The 22,017-nt window shown below is 37.1% G+C and overlaps 2 protein-coding genes across 5 annotated transcripts in view; both read left to right on the top strand.

Annotated features, from left to right (window-relative positions):
• The window catches only part of LOC103316989, a 357,042-nt gene extending 348,653 nt beyond the window's left edge, over window positions 1-8,389 (top strand). The window contains exon 8 of the transcript XR_004345276.1: window positions 7,870-8,389. The gene's annotated coding sequence lies outside the window, so the exon portion shown is untranslated. The remainder of the gene's footprint in view (window positions 1-7,869) is intronic.
• LOC107981668 (ras-related protein Rab-32) overlaps window positions 1-22,017 on the top strand; it is a 229,075-nt gene that overhangs the window by 100,126 nt on the left and 106,932 nt on the right. The gene's annotated exons all lie outside the window — the stretch shown is intronic.

Below are 22,017 nucleotides of genomic sequence, written 5' to 3'. Positions count from 1 at the left end.
TAGGTGTAAAAATCATTCGAGGAAGGAACCTAGAGGCGCAGGGTAGCCAATGACAACGTCTAGGTGGTGCGCTCCATGGTGTTTAGTGTCAAGGTATAATAATCATTCAAGGGCGGTGTCTAGGTCCCTCGAGAGGTCGGCCTGGCAAACCTCCTAACGCTGATCTTATCAAGATCCAGGCTGGAAATCTTGCCCAAGATCACCCTGACAGTCGCCAAATCAGAGTCTGACTCGCCAACTGGATCGTCGTACAGAAGGAGGTTGCGTGAGCGGTACAGTTGGTCCTGAACTTCCGACGCAGAGTCAAGAGAAGCAAGAGCCTGGACAACTCGGCCATCGGGCAATGGTGTAGAACCGTCTCCAGACACGACAGCCGGATCAGCCAGAACAGCAGATGGGCGCTACTCAAGGGCCCTCAAACGGGCATCCAGCAACTTCCTCACGTATAGCACGCCTCTCCGCCCTGTCCTGCTCCAGCTGAGAGTCAAAGCATGCAAACCTGTCGTCAATACCAGTTAGGGACTTCCTGATGCTGGCGTAGCTACCCTGCAGCAAGCTCTTCAGCTCCTCAAATTTATCATCGAAAACTGAGGCTTGGGCGGGGGCAGGAGACGCCACCACTGACTCAGACGCTCCGACGGCAGCCGACACGGTTACATTTTGCACAGTCAAGGTCACCTTGACCAAAACGGACGCAGTTCACATATGCGCAACCGATACAACTGCTCATCATCATTGCTGAAATCACAATCCGCAGACGAGGCACAACACAAAAAGTGCAATAAATGCGAAGAAAAGCCGAAAAACGATAAAATACAGACTCAAGTGGACGAAGTCAATGTGAATAATTTTGTGAGAGTGGATTTTCGAGCGTGAAGGTAGCTTAAACAAAATTAATTCGCACCGACACAGCCTGCGGACACAATATAAAAGGCTTTAGCACTCAAATAAATCAACTTAAAAATAGTTCGACTCCAGGTGGTCGGGCAAACCTAACCTACAGAGACTTGAATACTCGCACTCAGCTTACACAATAAAGCTAAAAACAACGCCACTTGCCTAAAAATTCGCACTATTTTACACTCAATTTACCTAACAACTAGACTAGATTAAAGCTAAATAACTAACACAAACAAAATCCGCACACATTCACTGTAAGCAAACAGTATTTAATTTAGCGCTAATTCTTGTTCAACCAAATCACATCACGTAAATTTTGAAGCTGGGCGTAGAGCATGGTAGCTGGAAACGATGCTGAGGCGAGACGCACCAGGAAATAAAGCTGGAATTCACAGTTCGTTCCAGGAAAATCGTGTCAAAAAGCCAGAAGTGATGCCAAGATGGCTGCAAGGGGTCTTCACACACGGATGCCTTGTCGATGAACAGTACGATGAAGATTTCTCTGCGAGCGTCGAACCCCGGCCAATAAAAATTAGCACAGTCCAAAACTTGCAAAAAAGTGCGTGCAAGAAACTACAAACAAAGAGCCCGAAGGCAGATAAAGGCAGAGATAATCCAGTTAAAAGCAGGAGCGATTGAAATGCATGTGCTTATATTTACCGTTAGATGGCGAAATATCACTGTGGCGAAAGATGCACGGTCAGCTGCACGTGTGTTTTGCGGAACAGTGCGATGAATGTCTACAACTTGTTATAAAGTAGTGGTTATCAATACCTCTCTCTCTCTCTCTCTCTCTCTCTCTTTCTCTCTCTCTCTCTCTCTCTCTCTCTCTCTCTAAGAAAAAATCTTGTTCGCAAACCGTCGCGATAAATATTTCCCATGAGAGACAGAGAGAGAGAGAGAGAGAGAGAGAGAGAGAGAGAGAGAGCAAGAGAGAGAGAGAGAGATAGATAGATAGATAGATAGATAACTTTATTAACACCAGTGGTCACATGACCGTATGGCGTATAGCAAGCAAAATACAATAATGATATAAACATGTCTAAATATTTTCTAAAAATTTCGCAATGTATCTAGTGATTTCAAAACAAAACAAAATATTCTCATCACAGCATAAGAGAATTCACAGCATAGATTTCGCTCTCCTCTCAAAGTCAACATAAGACAATAATTCAGTGAAAACTTACAGCTAACCATGATTACTGATAATAAAATTCGCCATAACCTAATTAAACTACATAGTTTTGCTATAGCGTATGCAGGTAACTTAAAAAACTAGACTTAAATATAACGATGGTTTTACTAATCGATATTTTATATTTAATATTTGTTGTATACTTATAGTGCATTGCATCACGCACACACACACACACACACACAGACACACACACACACACACATATATATATATATATATTCGTTGGCCAACCCCCCATTGTAGTTTTTGTATGATTTTTATTTTTAAAATGTAATTTTCATGATCTGATGATCACGTTCTAGTTGGTTAAGAACGATCTTATTGTATGATATCAAATTTGTAGATCATAAAAATGTCAAGAATTTTATGTTTGTCGAAATAGAGAAAATTAAAAAAAAAAATTAAAAGTACTAAATTAAAGCCAAACTCCTACTGCTAATGGCATTTAAGATATTTTTTTTCTACATTTTTTCGGAAATCGTTTCAAAATTAATTTTGATTTTTCCCATTTTCTATTATATGTTACAATTATAAATAAATCTAGTCTGCCACTTTTTCTTATAATAACCATTGTGGCGTTGTTGTATGACCTGTGGCCTCTTACATATGTTGATGATTGATCTTTTTGTTTTTACGTAACATAATGAGGAAAAAAATCTGTTTTTTATTTTATTATTGTGTTTTAGTTTCATAGCGATTCTTTAATTTAGTTTTTCGTGACAATTTTATAGAAAAAGTTAATAAAATAGTGAATGTGTACCTAAAAGTGAATAATATTTTCTATCTTTTCACCGCAGATAATTTAGATTACAGTTCAAAGTTCTTTTGTTATGCACAAAAAGTGAAATTTGTTTAAACCGTTATAACTCGATCAAGACACTGTATAAGTTCTACAAAAATCATGATTGTTATAAATAATACTTACTGTGTAAATATCAAGTCATTTCACTAATTATTTCCTGAGACAAAACTCAATTATTAAAAAATTAAGTTTTTGTTTCCTACCTAGGGAAGCTTTGCATTTTACAGACCAAGTTAAGTAAAGAAAGAAGGCATCAATCATATCCAAAATTTGGATCCGGACGAATTTTCTTGTTATCTTAATTATTATTTTTATAGGAATTTATCGATCTCTGCAAATATACTTCTTAAATCTTTACTTGTAGTTGCTCATTAGCTTAGTCTTAGCCTTAGTCCGTTGGGTGAAGGTAAACTGCGGCAGCCTCTGCACGGGGACGTGCCAGTCGAGCACTCAGGTCAAGCCCATTGTGCTGTGCCTCCTGAACCATAAGTAATAACTTTATAAACCCTTGTTTATAGCTTCGGCAACTCGGCAAATTGATGCCAAGCTTTTGAACCTTAGCTTCTCTAATCCCAACATGGGAACCCCCCACACCCTCTGTCTTGGCCCTGCGAAAGCTGGGCATTAACACAGCAGAACTCACACTATCTGCAGCTCCCGGAGTCCCTTAGTCCCAGGTTCCACAGGTGGTATCCTATCCTCCAATGTCCCGTCAACCAGCCAACGGCCGACCTCAACCTATCCCTGCTTAGGCCCCTAATGGTCCGCAGCCACTACTCAATGGGCTACACCTCGCGGTAGTTTCAACCAACGCCAAATAACTATTCGGGCATATTATTGGACTAAAAAGAATGTTTAAACAACAACATAAGTGTAAAAAAATTAGAATCTAAAACTTTTGAAAACTCATGATTGAAAATTTTATTTTTCTAGAGGGATTATGGTTAAATCGACACAAACACGTCAATATCGAGGGCTCCTCCCTGTACTGCGCGGTGGATGGGAACGTTATTCGTCCGTACATCCCTAAGGAGCTGAGAAAGACTGTCTTCGAGGCACTCCACAGTCTCTCTCATCCAGGTGTCCGTTCGACCACCAGAACAATCACCCAGAAGTACTTCTGGCCACGCATGCGGAAGGAGATCGCGCGCTTGCGTGCCATGCAAGCACGCCAAGGTCCACCGACACAATCGAGCAGCTCACGGAGACGACTACCTGCACCTGAACCTTATCAAGCTATCGTCGTGCTCGGGTCTACAGTACTGTCTCACCCTTGTCGACAGTTGGTTCTCCAGGTGGCCACACGCCATCCCTCTTCCAGACCAGTAGGCAGACACGGTCGCGCGAGCCTTCTTCGAGCACTGGATTAGCTCGTTCGGGACGCCGCTTACCATCACAACGGACCAATAACCGCAGTTCGAGGCGCGCCTTTTCGCCACCCTCGCCAAGATCATCGGCGCCGACCAGGTGCACACAACACCCTACCACCCGCAGGCCAATGGGCTGGTGGAAAGGATGGATCGCACTCTCAAGGCCGCCCTCATGTGCTGCGCATCAACACCTTGGCCGCAGGTCCTCCCAGCCGTCCTGCTGGGCCTCAGAACAATCTACAAGGAAGACCTGCAGGTATCTCCGGCCGACATGCTCTTCGGCACCACTCTTTGAGTTCCAGGAGATTTCTTTGTTTCAGCTAGTCACCCAGACGTCAACGCACCGGCCTTCGCCACCGAGTTGCGCACCTTAATCAGTAGGCTATGGGCAGCCCCAGGGTCCAGACATCTGCCGCCTCGCTAGCCCTTCTTCCACGGCGACTTGCGCACCTGCACGCACGTCTTCAGGAGGGTCGACACAGTCCGCTCAACGCTGCAGCCGCCCTATACGGGGCCGCACAGGGTGCTCCGACGCATCGACGACCAGCGGCACGTGGTCGAGGTCAATGGCGAAGCCAAAACCCTGTCGACTAGCTCCCTCAAGCTGGCGTACCTGGAGGTAGCCGACCAACAACCCAGCAACGCCCCGCTCCCTGCGCGGGCCCCACCATCATCGGCTCCTCCACCAGCCGCGCCATCGGCACAGACAACTCCACTAGCCGCGCCATCGGCGTAGGCAACTCCATCAGCCGCGCCATCGGCACAGGCACGTCCAACAGCAACGCCCGAGGCAGCCCATCCCTCAACAGGCCCCAGAAGACGGTATCGTTCCGGACACAAGACACGTCCGGCACTGGCGGGGGAGTAGCTGTGGCTACACGCGCTGGGCAGCAGCGCCGCCAGCGTAAGCAGACGCTGCGTCCAAGACCCGACTTCGACTAGCGAGGTTACCGCCAAAGTCGGCGCCATAATGCCTTTCGGCCGACGCCACTCTGTGGCGAGCGGGGAACGCGCCCCCGGTCACCATTCTGGGTTCGGCCGCCGAGTAGAGCACACGCTCTCTCGCCTCTGTGTTACTAGAGTTAGAGAATAAAGTCTTCAGAGTATTAGTTGTAATAAATCAGAGAGTACTTCATTCGCGTCGCCTTCTCCTGTGTCCCGTCCATCAGCGATAGCGCGAAATATACAGAAGAATACAGTAAATTCTAAATAAATAAATAAATAAATATCTTCCTATATTATATAGTCATTTTGGCAAGACTCCCCCCCACCGCCCCCCCACTACCCCCCACTACCCCCCACCACCCCTCCACCCCCCCCCACCTTGGCCCCCCCACCAAAACACGTAAAATTCTTTCATTTTTCTGTTATTTTCGAAAATCTCAAAAACCCCCCCACCACCCACCACCGCCCCCCCATCGCCCCCCCCCCACCAAATAACATGACTGCTCTCTGCGTTATCGGGCTTGAGACCGTCATACTTTCACAACGCTATTGCGTAGTAAAATAAGGCCGCATTAACAGTCCAATTAAATACAAATTTATAACATATTATGATTAAATAGATTTAAATTGGATAATATTAAATAGAATTAAGGTTTAGGTTAAGGTAAGAAGTATCAGTTCCAAGAGAATTCCAATGGCGCGCAACTCGAATTTTATAAAGTCAATCATTTTATAGATGCCTTTTGCGGCACAAAGATTTAAACATTAAGAACATTAAAAAAAATTAAAATTAATTTAAAAAAATATATATATATAAATTCAAATGATGAATTTCAAGCGTCAGAAAACTTCAAAAACTAGCTAAAACTATTTTAAATGCCATTAATAGTAGAAGTTCAATGTTAAACAATACTTTTACTTCCAGTAACAGGTTTTCTTATACAATAAGATCGATCATTTTCAACCATCCAGAACATAATTATCAGTTCATGAAAATAAAATTTTGAAGATAAAATCACACAGAAACTACAATAGGGGGTTGGCGAGCGAAGCGAGCGGGGGAGCGGAGCCCCACTAGTATATATATATATATGTGTGTGTGTGTGTGTGTGTGTGTATGTGTGTGTGTGTGTGTTATACCTATCCATTTAAACCTTAATATTGTTGAAAGTAAGATTTCGATCCGGACTACGACCACTAAAAAATTCATAGAAGATATTCATAAATTTGTGCTAAAATTATTAAAATTCATATTTAAAGCCTGTGGCAAAGCTTATGAATTGCTTGGAGCATTCCTAAAAAAATCACAGATGTCGTAAACATCAAAATAAAGAAAGTCACCGTAGGAGAAAACTGTTCCTTAATGTCCATTATTGACTAAAAATTAAAAGCTTAGTGATAAATTATTTAAATACATGTTTGTTTATAGAAATAACTCGCGTCACTTGCATCATCGCCAAAAAAATCATAGAACTTGATTTTATTGTTAAAAATATTCCTACCGAAGTCGAGAAATCGTAAATATATTATATTTCTTACAAAAATTAACCTAATTATCCACCGACTTTGAAAAATTATTATCGAGTGTGTGATAAATTTTCGAAATTATTAACATTTTAAAAATATTTTAAAAATTTCGAAAATACGTATATTGACACACACATTTGTCAGATAGGCTGCACAGTGAGGAAAAAACTACTCCCTTTTCCAAGAAACTCCTTCTGGAAAAAGTTTCTTCCTCCCAAGGGAGTAGTTTTTCCCTGATGCTAAGAAAAACTCAATTTTCCATTTACTTTATATGCATGGAAAGTGACGTTTTTCATGCACGTATTATGAAACAAATTTTTTTAGTATATATTGGTTGTATACTTATTGCGTTGTATCATAAAATATGTCTGGTCATCGTGGAGGTGATTTTGATACCTGGACATCGTCTACTGAAAGTGAAAATTTTTTTTTGGTATATTTTTTGTATATTTAGTGCATTGTATCATAGACTTTGTCTCGCCATTCAAGAGATGATTTTTATACCCGGACATTGTCTGCTGAAAGTGAACATTTTTTCAGATTATATACTTATAAGATTGACTGCTATTAACTTAAATTTTATTATATTAGTTTACAATTAAATTTATAGTATTGATTAATAAATAGACAGAACTGACATATTAAGTTTTGTCGTCGAAAAACGTGTGAGATGCGATATCTCACGCAATTTTTGACCGATCAGGTCAAAATTATGGGAGCAATCTCCTTTCGCATAAACGTGTAAACTAATTATTTTTTATCCCGATCGTCTACGTTTTTTGAGAATGCGGGCACAATTTGTTCAATTTTCGCGTGTTTTCTGAATAAAAATTTTGGCGTTACACGATTATTTCTGAGAGACTTTTATTAATTGCTAAAAATGTGTGTGCGAACTCCCCTCGTAATAGTAAGGTGCCAAATTTATTTTGGGCTGGATCTTGCTTGTATACGCAGAATGCGGTCACATCCAAAAATTGCTAAAAACGGTTTTTTGGCTCTTACTCGAATTCTATGCATTCTACAAAAAAAAGTAAAGATCTCAAAGAAATACAACTTTTTTATATGTACACGTAATCGTGAAAATGCTTTTAATTCGAGTTAACACGCCAAAATTGATTTTTTTGCAGCAATAAACCAGTATTTATCATAAAACTTTGAGGCTATACATTTTACATGAAAACCTTAAACGTAAAAATTGCAGATTGTTACGTGACAACTTTCTGAATCCACATTTGAAATAATAATTTCAAGTGTGGCTTCAAGAAAGTTCCACACGTATAAAGGTACAGCGAGACTCAAGGCCACAAAAGTATCAAGTGGCCAAGAATCTCGCTGATCCAAACAACTTCCTCGCCGACGGCTAGAGGCGCACATGCGGAACTACGTTGCAGTTTGGCGCACAACTAGTGCAGCAAGCGTCGACATTGTAACGCGGCTGAGGGAAAGTAAGCTGGCGGCGGCGTGGGAGGTCCGGAATCACTTCCGAGCGCCCTCAAGCCACGCTGCTCTCTCACTCCGTGATCAAGAACAGAAGCCGGCGGACCGATAGATTTCAAAGTTACATTCAGATTTTATTCAGAGATTTAGATTCGTTTTACTTGTGTACAAAATTTCTTTGAAAGAAAATACATAATTAGTTGGTCTATAGCCTTTTGTTATTTTGAATTTTTCCAAACCACTCACTCCAAGTTTCCAAAATAAGAAAGGAGGAAAATATAAGAAGCGAGAGTAAGCCATCTAGGAACGTCTTCAAGTAATAAACGCAAGGTAAGCTTTTCAATTATTAATTTGGACTATCACGAAAAGGAAAGGAAAACGTTTGCATTCAGGGACACAAATTCTTACCAGATTCCCTCTGGACATCTGTAGAGTGTGTTAGGTAGGCAAACTCGCATGAAAAGAAAGATAAAACAACAAGTTTCTGTAACAAAATTGGAGGTCCCACCGAGATCTTGCCTATCTCAAAGCAAATTTGTTTTTCCTTTCTTTTGGACACAATAATATAATATTGAAGTGGTCCGCGTTCCTAAAAAAAAATTAATAATTAGAATATCGTAAAAATTAAAACGGAAAAGTGAACGCGAAATGAAAAGGTGAAAAAGAATTTAAGAGTAAAATCACGCGTGGTACTTGAAACAAAGACGGGTGTCAAATTTCGAACTGCGCGCATCGTCAAGTCAAAGCGTTGCTTGAAGATCTTGACGTCGTGCTGTGACGTTAGATCCTTCGTGCGGTCCAACGCGCGTGCATAGTCGAGGGGGCGTCCATTTTGGAAGCTCCAGCTTTTTCATACTTAGAATCACTTGTTGCTCTTTTTTTTTGTCCAAATGATCTGCTAAAAAAACGTGTTAGGAAAATATTTAAATTGAAGAGAAAAATTATTGATGAACCAGCTTTAAAAAAAAAATTTTTAGACCTGCAAAAATTTGCTGAAAATAAAATCAATTTACCCAATAGCATTTTAATTCTTAAAATTTCGACAAAAGTAATTCCACAATTATCTCAAAAGAACAAAATTATTGCTTGTAAATGGACCCCATATGATAATAATTAAAACATCTATGATTCTAATATAGAAAAAAATATATTTCATGAACATATAAAATTTACATAATACGGCCGACAACAAATTGGTAAAGCTGTGTTACTTTAGAGGGAAGGGTCCGTTAGTTTTTATATAAAAAGAAAGAAAGTACATGCGAAGTCAATATAAGTGTGATATACGTACCTCAATCTGGTCGACAAATATTAAAAATCACTGGCGTTTTCCAACCAGAGTCGAACTGGAGTGTTTTCCTACGCAGGTGCTCTGGTGCTGAAATATGATTTTCACAGTAGTAGTGAGAATTGACTGTTCAGGACCAGAAGTATTGACTCCATACTGCAAAAAAAAAAAACATCAAAATTGGTATCAGAAATAAAAGAGTGCGACTGACAACAAATCGGTAAAGTCACACTCATTGTTTAAAATTTTGTGAGAATAAGTAGGAAAAGGAAGCCCCTTATCAAAAGCGCACTTTAAAGTACTCGTGCGAGTCTCTTTTTATGCATCTATACACTGAAAATTTAAGTTAAGATAATTAGATATGCATGGCATTTGAACATTTTTCTGTGAGTAGTTTTGATTTGAAAAACACATTATTCTAAAATACTTCAAAACGAAAAATATAAACAAATTGGTCTCATCAGCATTTAAGAAAGTGAAAAGGTTAAAAAAGCACGTCAAAACAAGACCATTTAATTTCTGTTGTTCAACAAATGTATTAAACACCTAGTTTCAAATTTTTCATTAGTGATACACAAACAAACACTTTTTACCTTTACTATCATTTATAAAAAGGACAAATTTTAGAACACGTCAAAGTTAGTTTCATTTGCAAACACTTTTAGAAAACAAAATAGAAGCACATACACTAAAAGAAACACTCATCTGGTTTATTCGGCTTTGTAACATTGTTAATCATTGCATAGAATTAAAGAAATCCTAACGCTGAAGTCGATCGTGGAACTTTCAACCAGTAAATTCAATTTGGCCCCGTACATAAAATATACTCGATTTTATTAATACAAATTTGAATTACGCGCTTATATTCAATCACGTGATTACGGCTTATAGTCCAAGAGCCAGCCAGTTAAAATCGTCGTCATAAGGTACAAGGTTGTTCTCCACCGAGATCAGTACCTTACATATTGAAGTAGACATAGCCGCATAGGCAGAAGTGTACATGGGGGACGTATGCGTGGGTGTATTTTCGAACATGCCAATCCAAAGATTCAACTTACGTCATAAGGTACAAGCTTGAAAATTTGTAGGAATGTAGGTAACGGTGTTATTAATAAATAAAGAAATTGTCAGAAGCGGATGTTGGGGACAAGATGGCGGCAGAAGTACCGGAAGTAGCAAAAAATAAATTTGTACTTACGTCACAAGGTAAACATCTGCCTTTTTACATACCGTTTCTTCAAGCCGCCAATGTGCTAGAAAAAAATTGGCAGAAGTGTAGGTGGGGGATAAGTGTTAAAAAAATCAATAATAAATGCGAAGAACTGGAAAAATTAGATTTTGCACTAGGTATTAGATATAAAATAGTAAATACATTTTTACATGATACACGTTTTATATTATGATAAAAAATAAGATTACGAAGACACACACACACACATATATATATATATATATATATATATATATATATATATATATATATATATATATATATATATTGTTGTGACCGAGCCTGAACGTTGCGCGATTCGAATACCAAGAATCGCGCATAGCTACCCTTAGCAATGAGATCAACGACGTCGCGGATGTTGTTGTTTAGTTAGAGTCTGGTTCTGTCAGCTGTTGAGAATAGTTGTGTTTACGTTTGAATAAAGAGTCCGAGTTCAAGAGTGATTTTCTATAAATAACGTGTTGTTATTTTTATTATCCGAACCCGATCATAACAATATATATATATAACTTCAATTAGTTATTTTCTGATTCATCGCTTTCACACGATTTATTTTCTTCCGCTTCTGTATCATCATCTTCTACAATAATATCTCGAACTGTTTCCGGAAATTGGGATCCCGTGAACCATAGAAAGTCGTATTTATTGTCATTAACGACCTAAAGGATTTAGATCGCTAGCAATTTTTTTTGTTGCATTGGTCTACACATTTGCTATAAACGTAGCCCTGAACAATTGTTGTTTTAATTCATCTTGACATGGGGGAAAATTCGAAGCATCAACGTTTTTCAGATTTTTTTTTTAAATGCTTCATTGATGTTCTTCACCATATAATTGCGTGTAAATATTTGGTATCGAGCATCGTTAACCATATTCGTTTTTATGCCATATATTTTACAAACATAAGATTCTAAAATTGTAAAAACTTCATCTTTATTCCATTTATCATTACCCAAATCAGTGAATGCTTCTTGTTACTCTTCTGATTTACATAAAATTTTCAAAGGATTTTTTTTCCTTTTCTATAGAAGGATGGATTTGCTTCACAACCTCTTAATGCATGAATACCTGGTAGGGCTGTGCATAAAGTATTTCCATGAGTTATGTATAACGTATTAAGATTAATTATTTACTTCTTTCCATATGTATCTTTTTCCATTTCCATCTCTATCCAGACTTTTGAATTATGTTTTAAATTATGCATGTTAGCTAACATAATTACAAAAATATCTGTATCGGAACATGGTATTTTTCTATTATAATTTGTATTACATGCATGATAAATAATTTTTGTGTCTGCTTCTTCATGCGCAGGACAGGATAAATCATGGTTTATTATTTTTTTCACATTTCCTTCGTCATCTACCACATATTGATAGCAATAATCGAAATTAAAAAAAAATGATTTTATTACCTATAAATGTTACCTATAAATTTCATTATTTACCCAATCTGTAATTAAAAACTTTACAAGAGCTTCTTTAAATTTATCATTTCTCAACTCTTTATTGAAATCTGTAGGTCTGATTTGCTCGGGGCCACTTATAATATAATCTGTTGAAGTTCCTTCTCTTAAAGATCTTTCATAGTCATTTACAGATGGTGAAAAATATCTATCAAAAATAATATGAATTTCAGCTACATTATTATAAGTAATAGCTTATAAAATTTGTTCGGAAATATTTTTAAAATTCTGTGGAATTTCTTTCATGCAGTGCAATAAATAAAAACCATCGATTATCCGTATGTTCACTTGTTGAGGTGAATCATCATTCAACTGAAAGCAGCTCTTCAATGCAGATTTTTCAGTTTTACATATAGATCCATCTAAATGGCATAAAGACATGGGCACCGGTGTAAGTGGAAAAGTCAAAATTTGTTCAACGTCAGTTTTTTCTTTGATAGCGATACCAAGCATACGGCCAAACAAATCCCTTTGTAGTCTAATTTCTTGCACTTTTTCGTTAATTTTTACTTTTTTGGTGACATTACAACTTGCAAAATTAAATATTTTCTTTTGTTTTATAGGCTGCTCAAATCTTTTATCTGACATTGCACATTCGCTTATGAATAATTCGCGTAACGCATCGCCCTGTACTACTATTGTAAAGTAAATCTCCGTTTCCAGTACTCCAATTAAATGGATTTCTTTGGACGAATTTGATTTTTTTATAAATCTGATGTAACATCTTGTACTTTTTTCAACCCACTATCTTGATAGACGTGTGATATAATAGTTGATCTGAGACTATGGCTTTTTGCCCACCTTTGGCGAGCTGATATTGAATTTGTAAAATTCGTTATGCCTGTTAATTTATTTGCTGCGTCGGCATTTATTGTCTGTTCCAATGATAAATCTATTGGAATTCTAGAAAAAGCCTTATCAGTTCTTTTGATACCAAAGAATCCTTTGTTAAATTCTTCTGCAAGCTCTGGGTGTGTTTCATTGACTTTTCATAAATTTTCGTGATAATATACTAACCAACGAGAGTAGTTCACCTGATTGAACATAAAAAAATATTACAAAGTTTTGGTATTATAAATTTAAATAGGTCGAAATCTCCCATACGAATGCTTCTAGAAAACATAAAATAATAATTTATGAATTCGATGTATATCACATAAAATTGAGCCGTTTTGCCATATTTGCCATTTAATGTTTCTGTTTTATATTTAAAATACTTTGAAGTTATATGCTGTAACTCTTTATCATTGAAATCGTCGATTGTAATTTGTTTACTTTGAAAATTTTTAATTATTTCAATTACAGGTTCACCAATAGTTATTTCTCTATTTTTTACGAACTTTTTAAAATGTAAAATTTGCAATGCTGAAGAAACGATTCCGTGCAGACGTTTGCATCTATTGAAGTGTTTACCACTAATAAAACCGTTGAACGAACCAGATGCTAATAAACCACTCTGAATCATTATTTGCGTTAAACCACGCTCATCTATAAAATTTCCGATAGCTTTAAAAAACGCCATCATCACGTGGAATGATCCCATATGAATGAAAATGTTTTCAAAATTTGGCTTTTCTTTAGATTTAATTTGATAAGCGATCTTTCCAATTGCTAGGTCATATGTTACTTGACGTCCCCCATGTACACTTCTGCCTATGCGGCTATGTCTACTTCAATATATAAGGTACTGATCTCGGTGGAGAACAACCTTGTACCTTATGACGACGATTTTAACTGGTTGGCTCTTGGACTATTACGTCACAGGTGCGAGACTAAGCGCGCGCAACTGACGCGGTCGAGTCGGGGCAGAGTCAAGAAACAGAGAGAGAGAGAGAGAGCGCGCGGCAGCCATCTTGAGCGGGCGCGGAATTTAAATATTAAAAACGAAAGGCTAACATTTTAAGAGTTCTATAACTATAATAATCATTATTAATTAACACAGATTTAAGATTGCGCTTGTTTAACCTTTTTCGTAAATAAATAATTTTTTTTTTAATTATTTTATTAAGAGAAGTTAACTTCTTAGGAAGTAACAATTGTGGTTTAGGGTTTTGTTAATTAAACTTTTTGTAAATTTAAGAACAATATTAAAATTTCCTTTGGTTTTTGGAATAATACTTTATTATTAATTCGGTTTTCTTTGTTCAAGAGGTATTTAATCATTTTAGAGGATAAACATATTAATAATTGTTTAGAATTTCAGTTTTCTTTTTTATCGTATTCATCAAATCCTTTTTATGTTTAACAAAATCAAATAAAAATGAGTGACGCTTCATATACAATTACGTAAGACTTAATTTTTTTAATACACTTCAAAACCGAAATCAGTACCCCAAAAAAAAACTTAAACGTCACCAATTAACCTAATAAAAATTAAAATTCCTAAAATTCCAAAATTTATCGATGAGATTCAATTGTTTATTAAAAAGAAATTAAGTTTTTTTTTGGGGTACTGATTTCGATTTTGAATTTAATTATTAAGATATAGCTATCTGATTTTTCTCTTATTATAAAAAAAGTTCGTTTTAGGATTAAGGTTATGATAATTTGTTATGATAACTTCTTTTTTGAGATACGAAACCCTAGTAATTTTTTTTTTTCGTATTGTTATGGTTCATAGATTTTGTATGCCTCCAAGGCACAAACCCTTTTAAATTTTTTCTTTCTTTTGAAATCCTAAAGTGATATTGGAGGCAAATGAGAGTGGTGGCATAAATTAAGCAAAATTCTACAGTTAATTAAAAATAAATTTAGCAAAAAGAATAGAGTCAAAGTAGAAAAAAACATATTGAATAACTCCAAGTATTACAAGAGTGCAAAAGAAACAGCCAACAACACAAGTGATCGTGTTGTTGGCTGTTCAATCGCTATCAAAATAATCAGCAAAATAATTCAGATTACGTGGTGTATGTCAACGATAGAACGTACAATGAACCGCAGCAAAATGAAGCTCAAAATCATTACCCGCAGAATAATTATCAAAATCAATCAAAATAACTATCGAGGTGATAGCTGTCGAGGAAGAGGGTATCAAAACAATTATGGCAACCAAAGCGGACGAGGTGGTTATAATCGTAACTACAATAATGGGCAGCAACAACGCAACAATTGGCAAGCTTGGAATAGCAATGGAAACAGAGGAAATCAGCAAATATTCGATCATGAGACTGGAAAATGAAATCAAGAGCAATGCTTTAACAGACAGAACAGCTTTTTAAAACAGAGCTCACTCAGCATCTGAAAAGACTACGGCACAAAGAGGAAGAGGAAGATCAGTAGGAGCAAAAACAAACAAAAATGCACCCAAATTGAATCACAGCGTGATTGCACAAAGAACGCGAGGAAGAACAACAAAGATAGAAAGTCTACTAGCCACATATGTCAAGCAAGGAGCAATACCAAAAATGCCCAAGTCAATCAAGTCTGCCAAAATAAATAAACCTGTGGAAAAACCTTTGTTAAAAGTGACCAAACCTGCATCAGAGACTATTGCAACTAGCGAAGAAGAAAGCAGTAAGGATACTCAAAGTGACACAGATTTTGATGCACCCACCAGCAGAAAACTCTCTATCACGCAGGTCATGGCTATCAACCACAGCATTAGCAGGAAGTAAAACCGAAAAACCGTCACTGACCGATCCAAGGTACAGTGGATTGAGAATTGATGATTACCAATCAGGAGACTCAGATTCAGATGGAGACACATCATCAACCGACAGTCAGAATAGGACCATTAGTAACATTGAAGTGCTAGTCAGTGCAGAAGAACCGTAAATCACGGAAATAAAAACCAACGATGACTCCATAAAGGAAAGTTCCATAAGGACTACGTTAAGTAAGAAAGAAGTAGAAGAACCAAGCAAGAAGTTTGTGGAAAGTTTAAGGAGATATCAGGAAAAGAGCATAATGCCAGAAAAGGACAAAGTTGATTCAGAGCACAAGTCAATTAACGATTTACCACTGTGTCTCTTAGAGGGAAAAGAAATCACTGAACAGATGCGTTTTAGAATGCACGAACTCAACCGGCATTAGGGTACTGAACATATGGACCAAGTCCTAGGAGAAAAGGTGAAAGAATAAATAGGTCACACACAAGCAGAATTTCTAAAGAGAATGGACAATGATTGTGACTGTCCCTCTCTCAAATGATGAATGAGATTTGAGCAGCGACATTATAATTATACCGGGAGAAGGTAGAATATCTGACACATCCAAAATAAAACGTTCTCTACCGATAGCAAATAGTACTAAACGCACAAAGAAGGAAAAGAATAAAGGAGTTCTAACATAAATCAAAGACAATGAGCCATCAGAAGTGAATATTAGATATTCGAAACCGCCCAAAACAATAATACCTTTTCCTTGGCCCATCACAGTGGAATTAGCACCTGTTAATAAGAGATATAGAACCACAACAAGTCTGAAGACCAATCATGGATCAACAGTAGGAAAAAGTGTTAATTGTGTACCAATAAAAGATAATGTGAAAACAGTGAGAGAATGCCTAACTTACAAAAAGGACAATATAGTGCATTTCATATCGAATGACTGCGAATGCAACAGCCTAATATCAAAATTACTAAAAGAAACAGGAGCGATAGAACCATTTAATCTGAAAAACAAGAAGCCAAAAATTGGTCAAATACTGGTCACATCTTTCAAGAAGTATAATGTGTTTTCTGTAGTATTAAAGGAAAAATACTTCAATACCATAAGAATTGAAGATTTAAACAACGCACTGATGAACCTCAAACTGATAATGATTAACAGAGATATCAAAAGTTTTAGAATTTTAAGACGGGGAGACCTTACTGATGACCTAGAACCTGGTTTAATCAGCAAAATGCTCATGCGGGTCTTCGCTAATTCAACAATCAAAATAACTATCTGCTATGGAAAGGTCCAGCTACCTAATGAGAGCGAACGGAAGCAGATTATAGCAAACCTACACGATAGCCTAACAGAAGAACATAAAGGTATAAATCAAACGTACCAGAAAATAAGAGAAAGATATTATTGGCCCGAAATGATAAATGACATTTTAAACTACATCAGAAGGTGCGAAAGTTGCGAAGAAAAGAGAATTGAACGACTTAAAACAAAGGAACCCATGCTTATCACCGAAACGCCCATTGAAGCCTTCGACAAAGTATCAATAGATACAGTGGACAAACTCAAAATGACGCCCAGTAAGAATTGCCATTTGCTAACAATGCAATGCAATTTGACCAAATATCTCATTGCAATACCTATCAAAAATTTAAACGCCACTACAATAGCAGATGAGACACCTTATTTGCCAATTCGGAGTACCCAGAGCAATTTTATCTGATCGAGGGTCCAGCTTCCTATCAAACATAGTTCAATGCATACTAAACTTCAAAATAAATCGTTTGACCACTTCTGGCTATAGGCCCCAAACTAATAGCTCTCTCGAAAGAGCACCCTTCGCGATATTTACGTATAATACTAGCGTACGTTAAGCAACTAACTTCACCCCTTTTGAGTTAGTCTATGGTAGAATAACCCGCTTCCCCACAAAAATACCATCCAATGAAAAATTACGAACCTATAACACGTACATTAGGGATTTCATATTGAGACTCGATGAAATGAAACTCTTAGCAAGGAAAAAACAAATTAAAAACAAACATAAACGAAACGAATTTACGATAAAAAGATTAAGAAATTCAAAGGAAAAGTGGGAGGTTATGCTAGACTCATTACTGAACCTCGAACAGGAAAGTTTGATGGTTATAGAAATAAACCTTTGAAAATTATTGAATTTATTGGTAGGAAAAATGTAATTTTAGAATATCCCAATGGTAAAGGAATTCGAAAGCATATTGATAAATTAAAACATGTAGAGGACGACTCTGATACCAATTCTGATTAATCAATCGCACATAAATATATATAAAAAGTTAATAAAATATTTATAAAATTTTCATAAACTTATATTAACTCATATCAAAACTTGCAGGATGAATAAAATAAACAAACTTTTGCTAATAATTTTTAACATAATAATAACGGCCCAGAGCCAATCTCCATATCAAATGGACCTGTTGGACCCGAATCCTGGCATCTTCGAGAGAGTGGACGTCATGAAAACGAGGAGAGCCGACTGGAAAATTCAGATCTACATCGACATAGACGAATTCATGCAGATATATAACAGCTGTTTGACGAGAATCGAAGAAACAAAATGCAAACACGTTTTGGGTCTAGATCTCATAAAATTAAAAGACCAAACTCTCAAAGAGGTGCAAAAGCAAATAAACGAAACCATCAAAACAATGAGACACCAATCATATCCCGCAGTGAGGAACCTCAAACGTATTCGAATGAAGAGAATTGCACCTTTAGGAATAGTAGGCTCAATAAGCAAAAGCCTATTCGGTTTAGTCACCAACGACGACGTAGACAACATCAACAAGAACATAGATACGTTATTTCGAGACTAAACAAAAATCGTGCAAATAATGGACCAAAAAGGGCATATTTGAAGAATTAAACAACATAATCTAAAACCATCAAAAGGCACTCCAAGGATTCGAAGCGAGCATGACGAAGGCAATAAACAAAATGTTAAAAGAAGATAATGAACTAAAACATCTAGTAGAAATAACAGTGTACGTGAGACGCCTTGAATCAACGCTGAACCATCTAATAAAAAGTAACGAGAAGGTCTTAAAGGTACTCAGAAATCTGAAGGAAAGAAAAATTCACCCGGAACTTATAATAACACGAATCATGACATCTGTAAAGAGGACCATCGAAAACCTGCACTTTGCCATACCCACAGAGCATCTGAGAATAGAAAAAATAATCAAAATATTAGAAGTTGACGCGATCCATCAAGATGAAAGAACGATTGCCGTGGTACATGTCCCATTCGTAGACAGAGAACCATATCAGATATATAGAATGCACTCGGTGGCAGTGCCGCAAAATAAACAAAATCAAACAACAGAGATAGTCTTCGTGAAACCCTCGCACAAATACATGGCAATAAATTCTAATCAAGAAAAATATGTTAAATTCGATGCAGAACCCACAATGAAATGTACAAAAACGCACTACGCCTTCATATGTCCAATACTTGGTCCATTTGAGAGCATACCTACATTAAAGGACTGTGAAGTAACAATGCTGTTAAACCCCAACACAGAAATATTAAAGACTTGTGACATAAGATATGGAATAAGTGCAAAAACCCAATGGAAATATTTAGATAAAGATCAATCATGGCTATATTTAAGTGTCAACCCGGAGCAAATGCGAATTTCATGTACAGATCAAAGAGACATAAAATTTTAGCTTTTAACCAAGCCAAACCCTTAAAACAAATGATAGAAAAGCTAAGTGAATAAAAAGAACATAAAAGACGCGAATATAACACAAACACCCTCCTGTATAGCGGTCTAACTTTCCAATTAATCATGATAGTAGGCTTCATAGCCTTAATAATGGGAATAAAATGCGGAATGATGATACCCTGCCCAAAATTAAATAAACAATCATATAAAATGCCCCAATCTAACGAGCCCAATCGCGACAATCCGATAACCGAAATAAATCTAACGGAAACCCCTAGCACTTCTAAAACGAGATGTGGTAAATTAATTAAATCTAAATCATCCCTAATAGAACCCCAATTTAAAAATGAAGCAGAATGCGACTATTAACACACCCATGTATATAAACCAAACATTAATAACATCCCCTAACACCCAGAAAAATCTATATTTACAGAAAGTAGGAAGATAGCGACAACTACAAACGTGTCAATATTCTGCGACATGCAGGTACCAATTCCACAAACTATACTGCATCTTCACCGAAAATCATAGAACAGATCCCGGAAGCAAAAAGATTACTATAACTTACGATACAATAATGAAGGCTATGGGAGCAAATGTTCTAAAAGCCGTTCTCATAAGAGAAAATAAGTTCAAGAGACCTGCCAGAACAACAGCCATACCTATAAGGAGACCTTTACCCTATGAAAACATGCCAATTCCAGCCAAAAGGAATCCTATGGATTAACGCGAAATACAAGTCGTAACCGGCATGCGGGAAACAAGAGAAATGAGTAAGGACAGGTCGTTCTGCGTTTTACTCTGGCAAGGAATCGACAAAGAAAAGGACGACGCCTTTTTCCAACACTTTGCCAAGTTTGGAAAAATGGTATATTATGAAACAATACGGGACAGAAAGGGACGTTTATCATATAGATACGTTCAGTATTTTGAGGAATCAGACGCAGAAAAAGCAAGAAAGAACAGTAACCCAGCATACAAGACAACATTTGCTGAGCCTAGAAAGAAGAACAGAAGTGAAAATGGAATAGATACAAGATTCCATCCGTACTGCAAGAAAGACATCGAAATAAGTCTGTATGAATTACATGACCAAATTTGCAAAAAACAGTCTAAATGGATCAATTTTCAGAGCGTCATGGCAGCTCTCACAACCGCAGCAACGACTTTAAGAGCTCAACTCATTCCAAAACCCGTAACACCAAGACCAAAAAATATCCCCATACTTGTAGAGATGAAAACGGAGGCTAAGCCAAAAGTAACTCAACAAGAGATGCTATCCTCAAGCAACATTATGGACCCCGAGCCAGAGCTACCAGAGATACCAAATCTGAAATATCAACTTCAAACGCCATCATAGAGGCTGAACCAGAACGAGACACCACCATAGATCAAGAAAAACGTTTGATTTTTGAACTGGACCCAACTAATTTTTACTTCATAGCACGCGTTGAAAATAAAAATATCCTGGAAATGTCTTGGAAAAAATGGATGTAGATGATAAATCTAAAAATAAATAAAGGAAAACCCCATCGTAATCAAAAACAGTCATTCCTTTATCACAAATCTTATAAACACCACATACACACACAATACAAGCACTAGACAGACACAAAAAAAATAGAAAGGGGAACATTAATGATGACAATATGTGAGTCACAAATGACCATATTAACTGAAATGTCTCCGTTAATTATATCAACAAAGGTTTAAAAAGCTGAAACCTAACTCACACAACTCACCGACACATAAAAGGTCTTGTCTCCACATACTTGCACGTAGCATTTTTCTTTTCCTATATTCGACTCACACATTAAGATATAGATTATTGTTGTTTCTTGATAAGTCATGGACAGAAGAAGCCTGTAGGTTAAGCCATGGACAGCAGTAACTTGTGGGTAAACACGGTCTTTAGTTTAAATCCACAAACAAAACCTCCTGCTCGCTAAATAGAGCAATCTCAAACCAACACACGAAAATCTCTTGCTCAAAACACATGCACTTCTGATTTGACGAGAAAATTCTTTTTGGCTAAATAAGGCCTATTTTCTTATGTTGTTAGTGGTTCTGTTCTGCTACGTCTCTTGAATTTCTTTTTTTTTCCTCATAGCTTAACCTCAAACCCACACACACGCGAATGAAAGATAAATGATGATCAGCGTTTCCGCAGGACTGATCTCGCATAAACACAAATTATCCTACCGTACGCTATAACATAACTCCCACACCACCCAATCCCTATAATCAAAATTTATTTTTTCCTATTTAAATTAAAAATAAAATGGACCTCATTAAACTCCCTAATGATAAATAGACAAAGTGTATAACCCCTAAAACAAATAAACATTGCATGACCTAATATGTCAAACCCTAAAACAATATATTACATTACGGCATATAATGATACCTTTTATTTTTTGTTTCTCTTTGTTACAGGAAAATGGACCAAAACAAAATAGACGTCTTGGACATCACGAACATGGGAGACCTCCAAGTCTTCATAAAGTTCAAGGGTGGACGGGAAGATGC

The sequence above is a fragment of the Nasonia vitripennis genome, assembly GCF_009193385.2.
Source record: "Nasonia vitripennis strain AsymCx chromosome 4 unlocalized genomic scaffold, Nvit_psr_1.1 chr4_random0005, whole genome shotgun sequence".
NCBI classification, from domain to species: domain Eukaryota; kingdom Metazoa; phylum Arthropoda; class Insecta; order Hymenoptera; family Pteromalidae; genus Nasonia; species Nasonia vitripennis.
The sequence above is the reverse complement of the archived record's forward strand: the minus strand, read 5'-3'. Positions and strand labels throughout refer to the sequence as shown.